The following is an 8,248-nucleotide window of genomic DNA, read 5'->3' as shown; positions in this document are numbered from 1 at the left end:
AAAACAGCACGCATGCAAATTTACCAAGGCAAATGTGCGTGCTGGGTGCATTCTATTGCGGTGCCTTCTAGATGTGTTTCAGAACAATGCATCCAGAAGCATGCCCAAACGGGTATTCGGGAACGTATTCCGAAACAAATAGTTCTGGGTCGTATCTTTTTTACGCAAAACAGCACGTATGCAAATATACCTAGCAAATGTGCGTGCTGGGGGCAGTCTTTTGGGTGCCATCTGGGTGTATTTCAATATAGTGCATCCATGTGTATTTTAGTGGGAATGTAAAAAACCAAACTCGAACCCGAAGGTTGCCGATGCCCATTTTTTTATAATCGTCTTTTTTCGGTACTGTTCTCTTGACAATCAAATAATAAAGACAAAAGGGAACATGCAAGGAAGCGCGCGGTTTTTCTTGTCTCTTGCATTTCTCGTCAGTTGCATTTTTAGTTCTGAAAAGTGAAGTTCGTGCCACGTGTTTTGAAAAAGTTTGTTGCTTTCTGCCACCAATTTTACATCAATATTTTCACAGGTAAGTAAAGTGTAGATAATTTAGTTCAATATGAACACAACACAATTCAATATGAACATAACACAGTACATATACATTGAACATTCAAACTAAAAACAAATTAAATAAATAAAATAATAATTATTTGTTGTTTCAAAATATATAATATTCAATTTGCTTTATATCTTTCAGAATCGCAAAAAATGAATGGGCACACCAAGGACTAAACTGCGTAAATGATAAAAGTACATAAACAAGAAGGAAGCAGCAAAGCCCCATACAGATGGGGAATGACTCCGATCAAAAATTAGTTGCGTTCTTAAATATTGAAATAAAAAATAAATATGAAATGGAAATCCAGTTTTATGTATTCCTGGGGAAAACTTCCAGATATTTGATTTTTGAATGCTTCTAGGTGCATTCGTGGCTACATGATACAGGTGCATTAAAAAAGAGTAAACTCAGAAGGAGTTTAGTATGTTGCTTCCAGGTGCATTAAAAAAGAGTGCACCCAGAATGTGTTTAGGTTGTTGCTTCCTGGTGCATTAAAAAGAGTACACCCAGAAGGTGTTTAGTATGTTGCTTCCAGGTGCATTAAAAAAGAGTGCACCCAGAATGTGCACCCTATGCAGACTCAGACTGAAACACTTCATCGATGATCTTAACGAAATATCGGAGATTAATCTCAAAAACATAAGTGCCTTTATTAAATCTTCCGTGTGGAAGACATGGAAAGAGAAGGAAAAACGAGATCATGCGGTATCACAATGGACAACGGACCATAGTCCGACAGCAGCCCTAACCTAACCTAACCTATACCTATTCTTTATTTTTCTTTCCTTATCGGTTGAAATCAGGGGAGATGGAACCGGTTACACGCCGTTGGACTCCGTGCTGAAAACTTCAATGCGCTTTATTTTCCGTCATCTGCTCCTACCCACACCCGCTCGTCAACTGGACTGGCTATCAACGACTAAGGTTGATAGTCGCCAGTTAAGGACATCGGCCGCTCGTTGAGTTCTTTCATTCCCAGGTCGCAGTGATCGTGCATCGCAAGTCCTACCCGGATCACACAATTAAGCTAAGCACCGAGATGAAAAATCAAACTCACCCACGATAAACCAAGGGTCAACACCTACTGAACACCAAAAAAAAACAATACAAACAAAACAGAATACAAAACTATTACTTTAAATTATATAAATAACAACCAACCCTAACGAATCTATCACAGTTTTTCATCACAGATTTCATCGCAAATGTTTCCACCTCTGCGGGTGCAAATCTTCTCCCTTCTGGGACAAGATGCCCCCACAGGTCACCCAACATTTGCGATCTGTGGCCGGGAGCAATTTGACTCCTCTCATGGCCAAGCCTCCTGACTTGCTCAGGTTCCTGCCATCTTACTTTCATCTCCCCAGGCCAACCACATCCGATGCAGTTGCACGCAGCTTTCCGTTTCCCTGCAAGCCATCGGTTGAGGTGGCTGCAAGAAGGCAAAGCTTCGGAATTTCTGAGGGCGGTATACTCCCATTGTGCCAACAGTTCCCCGACATTGATATCGATAACTATTTGTCTCACAATACTGTAACGAACTGATTTTGTTGGTCTGCTCGATACGAGTTTCTTGCGGCTAGCTCAGAAGATTGTGTGTTCGTCCCACCAAATTTATATGACGTGACTGCCCCGTAGATCAGAGAGAAAACACAGGGTTCGAATGGTAACAGTGGGTTTTATTCTCGTGATATTAATACAGCGGGTTTTTGGCTGGGCTGGTCTCGGTATCTCCTCGCTTTGGTTCCACAGGCTGCTGATGTTCCTCGCTCTGGCTTGTCGACGCGTTGACTTGACAACTGCTGGCTCCTGTGTCTCGGGATGCTCGAGGTGGCCGTCTCTGTTCGCTTGACGACGCGCTGCGTCGGGGTCGCTTGTCGCGCCTTGGACTCGCAGAGAGTTCAGCCATGCGGGCTTAGGGAAGCGTCACCGTTCTCAGACTGGGGTGAACAAGCCTTGCTCTCCAGGGCAACGCCTTTCGAGGCAATACCTGTCCCTTGCTCTGTCCCGGACGGTCCCGCTAGGTTCTTGCTCAGATCTCGCTGACAGTCAAGACCAACGCCAGTAAGCTGCCTAGCCGTTCACTTTGCTTTACGCCTAGCGCAGACGAACGTTCCCCCCGTCTTCAGCCTAATGCTTGACGTCGGCTACGCTCCTGCGCTCCCCAATTAGCTCCGCGCGGCGGACTTCGGGGACTTCGCCGGTAATCGCAGGGCTCTCCAGGACAACTCCTCTTGAAACTACAAGTCGATACACCGCTCGTTCTTCGCACCAGGTCCTGCTTGGTCGGACAAGGTACGCTGGGTCTTAGACAACTTTCCCCCCGGGCTCACGGTTCCTCGTCGCAGGCCTCTTTCGCTTGACTCTGACAGACCCGCCGGGCGATTCGCCAGGGTGTGGTCGTGACAATGTTGGAAACCAAACGCCACTTGTGTCTCATTCGAAGATTCCTGATGTCCCAATCCCGAACGTCTCGACGTAGCGATCTTGCTCCTTGTAGGCTCCCACGGCGCTGCTTTCCGACAACTCGACTTGTTGTAGCTCCCACGTAGCTTACTTGGTTGACTGACTGTTCACTTTGGTATCTTGACTGATCTTGATAGTTTGGGTCTGCGGTCTTTTATAGGGCCTCCGGGAACCGTTATTTCCCGCACGGCCCGCTGAATCTCTCCACTCCGGGTCCAAAGTCCGAGACTCCTGTTTTACCCACTTGTCCTTTACGCACAGCTTCCCACTGCCCACTGCTGCCGTCCTGCTGGTTCCCGTGATGCAGGTGGCACGCCTATGTGCCGCTCCGCTGCCGAGATGTGGCACTTCTTCTCCCGATCCAAAGTTCACGGCAGAGTCCAAAGTCCGGCACACGGCACTCTTGCTCTGCCCGCCAAGTCTCCACCAAAACTTGGCCGCCGTCTTAAGTTTCCCCACAGGAAAAGGCTACAAGCGCCGCGGAAAGATATGCTTTATCATTCATATATTGGTAGAGCTCGCATGAAAACACGGCGCACAACAAGGGACACACGCGATGCGCTCGTGTCGTGTCACCTAATCCTGAGGAGCTCTTGGGAAAAAGAAGGGACGGGCCAAATGGTACGAAATATGCGCTGTAATCTGTACCACTAAAAACTTATACTCGCTACCTTTCTTATAGGCAAACGACGAGGACAACTACGGATCTCGGGCAGTGGCGGATCCAGAGACGATTCTTGGGGGGGGAAATTGAACTTATTCTTCGATTTGGGGTTCAAACTTATTATTGCTAGAGAAATACGGTACAAATTATAAAACAAAAATTATTAAACAAACAAAACAAAAAACAAAACAAAACAAAAAACTATTAAATTAAATTATATTTTTCTAGCAAACAAGTAAAATTTTCAGGTTCTGTGGTTCCAAGGGGGGGGGAAATTTCCCTAATTTCCCCCCCCCCGTGGATCTGCCACTGATCTCGGGTCTGATTCCAGATAAATTTACAACTAAACAAGGAAGAACGCTATAGTCGAGTACCTCGACTATCAGATACCCGTTATTCAGCTAAAGGGACCAAATGGAGATGGAGTTATGCAAGCAGTATGGCGAGATTGTAATGCGGCACCTCCCAGTCGTATATTGGGGAACGTGTTTTAAAAAAACATAGTTCTGGGTCGTATCTTTTTTACGCAAAACAGCACGTATGCAAATTTACCTAGCAAATGTGCGTGCTGGGGGCAGTCTTTTGGGTGCCATCTGGGTGTATTTCAATATAGTGCATCCATGTGTATTTTAGTGGGAATGTAAAAACCAAACTCGAACCCGAAGGTTGCCGATGCCCATTTTTTTACAATCGTCTTTTTTCGGTACTGTTCTCTTGACAAACAAATAATAAAGACAAAAGGGAACATGCAAGGAAGCGCGCGGTTTTTCTTGTCTCTTGCATTTCTCGTCAGTTGCATTTTTACTTCTGAAAAGTGAAGTTCGTGCCACGTGTTTTGAAAAAGTTTGTTGCTTTCTGCCACCAATTTTACATCAATATTTTCACAGGTAAGTAAAGTGTAGATAATTTAGTTCAATATGAACACAACACAGTTCAATATGAACATAACAATGTACATATACATTGAACATTCTAACTAAAAACAAATTAAATAAATAAAATAATAATTATTTGTTGTTTCAAAATATATAATATTCAATTTGCTTTATATCTTTCAGAATCGCAAAAAATGAATGGGCACACCAAGGACTGAACTGCGTAAATAATAAAAGTACATAAGCAAGAAGGAAGCAGCAAAGCCCCATACAGATGGGGAGTTACTCCGACCAAAAATTAGTTGCGTTCTTAAATATTAAAATAAATAATTAATATGAAATTAAAATCCAGTTTTATGTATTCCTAGGGAAAACTTCCAGAAATTTGATTTTTGAATGCTTCTAGGTGCATTCCTGGGTACATGATACAGGTGCATTAAAAAAGAGTACACCCACAAGGAGTTTAGTATGTTGCTTGCAGGTGCATTAAAAAAGAGTGCACCCAGAATGTGTTTAGGTTGTTGCTTCCTGGTGCATTAAAAAAGAGTACACCCAGAAGGTGTTTAGTATGTTGCTTCCAGGTACATTAAAAAAGAGTGCACCCAGAATGTGTTTAGTTTGTTACTTCCAGGTGCATTCCAGATATATGCTTCCAGAAGCATGCAACGGGTGCATACTTTTTTGTCCCGCACCCGTGTAAAAAGAATGGACAGACTCATCACTTCCGGAACACCTTTTTGATGCCATTTTATAATGAAAGAACGCATGCTGGAATGCTGTCATTTACGACTAGGCTACCCGCTATCTCAATATATGGTTATGGGGGCGGCAGACAGATTTAAGCGTTATGGGCGTTAGGGTCAATCGTCGCACCTTGCTGAAACAAACTGGCGCTGCGCAAGAGGCTCAGGAATCTGAGTTCAAAGTTCGGACGCCCGACTCAAAATGGCGGGCCTCTCAACGCCGCGAGATTTGTGGGCGCTGATGTTCCCCAAAGTGAGTAGGACGTAATAGCCCAGAACTAACTAACTGGGGAACTCTTTAATTCAGTTTTAGGCACAAACACTTGATTCGAAATCCCACTGCATATGTCTGCTTGGCAATATGGCTGTGACTGACTTGAAAATCTTCGCTACTTTCTAAGCCTGGTGCTCTCAAAAGTGGGTCATTGGGCGATCGATCCGGGATTCATATAAATAGCTAGATCGCCCAATGGAAAAAAATTCTGGGCGTCACCGACATTGGGGAAACCATGCCTTCGCTATCGATAATCCGTCTGTCCCAATATCGGTTCACTTCCAGCCGGTTCCAACTTAATATTCAACAAACAGTAATGTAAAATGAAAAAATGTTGTGAAAGTAGAATCCGGGACCGACTAAAAGCCCTTCAGTTCCAAAAAAAAAGTTTCACTTGTGAATCACCTTGGGAATCACGTGGGACATGTCCTCTTGCACAAATGAAGAATGTATGGGATGTCCGCATTTTCACAAGTGAAAATTCAAATGAAAATTTTTCAAAGTCCTACGGGATTTCACTTGTTCCTTATGGCCTGTATGGCCTGTCACGTGCCGGTGACACGTCCCAAGTGAATCACTTGTGAAAATCAGAATTTTTCCATGAGCTTTCACTTATGAAAATATAGAACTAAAAATACATACATTTTTATTTACTTTTAAATTCATTTTAATTAAATAGTGTTATTTAAGTTATCTGTTAAAGGACAATTATTATGGTAAGCCTAGTTTTCTGTTACGTTATTGGCTTTTTACATTGGTCATCGCTTTCCTTAAACCTTTGCCCGGTCCTCCGAATCCTTGGCCAACGCTCCTCAAAAATGTATGGGGATATGATTAAAAAATGCGTTTTACTTGTTTATTTGTATATTTACCTTTTAGAGCTGTGTATAAACCCATTGCGGGATTTTGTTTGCCACAAAACATTTCGTCATCCACTTTCGGCTAACGGAACCCATTGAATACTAAGATCAATGCACAACATCTTAAACTTTACGTAGCACTTACCTGACTTTATTATATTAACTTAAAGAGACGACTAAAGTAACTCTGTTGCGCACAATTAAAATGGATGCTTCCCTTTCAATCACTCAAACAGAATGCACCAAGTCTTCTCACCCTGTAAGGACCTTTTTCATGGGCTGGGATAAAACTTAGTCCGGCCAGGGTCCTCTACAGTTAAATTTGTAGAAAAGTATTGGGACGAAACCGGACGGGGAGTTGCCGCGGGGATTTGTGGGGAAAGGAGGCCAGAGTATCCGCGTTGCACCGAGTAAGCAGCTCTAGCGCAACACGGCACCCGAAAGGTATAGTGGAGGGCGGGGCTGCTCCCGGCGAAAATTCTAACGAAACGAGTGGCGTAGCCGATCCCTGAGAAAATACCAACAAAACTGGACGGCGTGGCCGTTCCCCCCTGGACTCACAAGCTACTGGGGTAGGGGGTAGGGATCCGAGGGGAGGATGGCCGGAGGCGACCCTTCCCTGTGCTCCCTGTGGTCGATCGAGTGGTCGTTTGCACTGAGTAAGCTTCTCTGGCGCAACACGATTCCCGACCGGCACAGATCACTGCACGTGGCTCGCGACTACCTAAACCGTATTTGGGGCGGAATTCCCAGGAGAGGGTGGCCAGAGGCGATCCTTTCCTGTGCTCCTTGTGGGCGATCGGGGGGTCGTTTGCACTGAGTAAGCAGCTCTGGCGCAACACGATTCCCGACCGGCACAAATCACTGCACGTGGCTCGCGCCTACCTAAACCGTAATTGGGGCGGGGTTCCCAGGAGAGGGTGGCCAGAGGCGATCCTTTCCTATGCTCCTTGTGGGCGATCGGGTGGTCGTTTGCACTGAGTTAGCAGCTCTGGCGCAACACGATTCCCGACCGGCACAAATCACTGCACGTGGGTTCCCGAAAAATACACAAATTCACACGGACACATACTTCTTCATTCTCTCTTGTCTTTATTATTCGCTAGTACTACTACTACTACCCCTACTCGCACTCAGTCTGATCGCTATTGTCTGTCCCACTTACTCCTTGGATCCGGCGTGCCGACGCTCGTCCCGCTCTACCACTCCGGGTTGAAGTCCGCTCCTAGGTCTGATCGCCTTGGCTGCCATTCGAGAATGAGCGCGAGCTTCCGCCCTTGCGGCCGCATGTAAGCCCGGCTTGCCGGGTTTCTTCGTTTCCCAACACAGTTTCTTATCGAACCTCCCGCCTATCGCTATCGGCACTATCAGCTGTTGGCCCTCGGTTGACCAACACTGGGTGGTTTTCCAGCCCTGGTGCGCGCAATATTTAAATCGGATAAGCTTAGCTTCTAGTTTGAACTTAAATAAATTATATATTATAACTTATAAATAAATGGCCTTCGTGGCGTAATCTCCAATTGTATGCCTTCGTGGCGGAAAGAATAGAAGTGGCGAAATGTGGAGGGTGTGTTTCACGCATCCTCACACCCCCCCTTTCTTCGGCGTGATTATGGCGGAGAGAAACGATCACCTCCCGCCCGGCGGTGATGGTGACTCGGAACCGATGACCCTCGATCTGGCGCAGGTAGCGCACCCTTCGTCGATCCTGCTCCTGGATGGATGCGACTAGGGCTGTAGGCAGTCGTCGCTGGTGGGTGTCTACCCTCCAGCCGACTGGTGCGACGATCCACTGGGCCTCCTCCAT

The sequence above is a fragment of the Drosophila subpulchrella genome, unplaced genomic scaffold (genome assembly GCF_014743375.2).
Source record: "Drosophila subpulchrella strain 33 F10 #4 breed RU33 unplaced genomic scaffold, RU_Dsub_v1.1 Primary Assembly Seq41, whole genome shotgun sequence".
NCBI lineage: Eukaryota > Metazoa > Arthropoda > Insecta > Diptera > Drosophilidae > Drosophila > Drosophila subpulchrella.
This window is presented reverse-complemented; position numbering follows the sequence as displayed.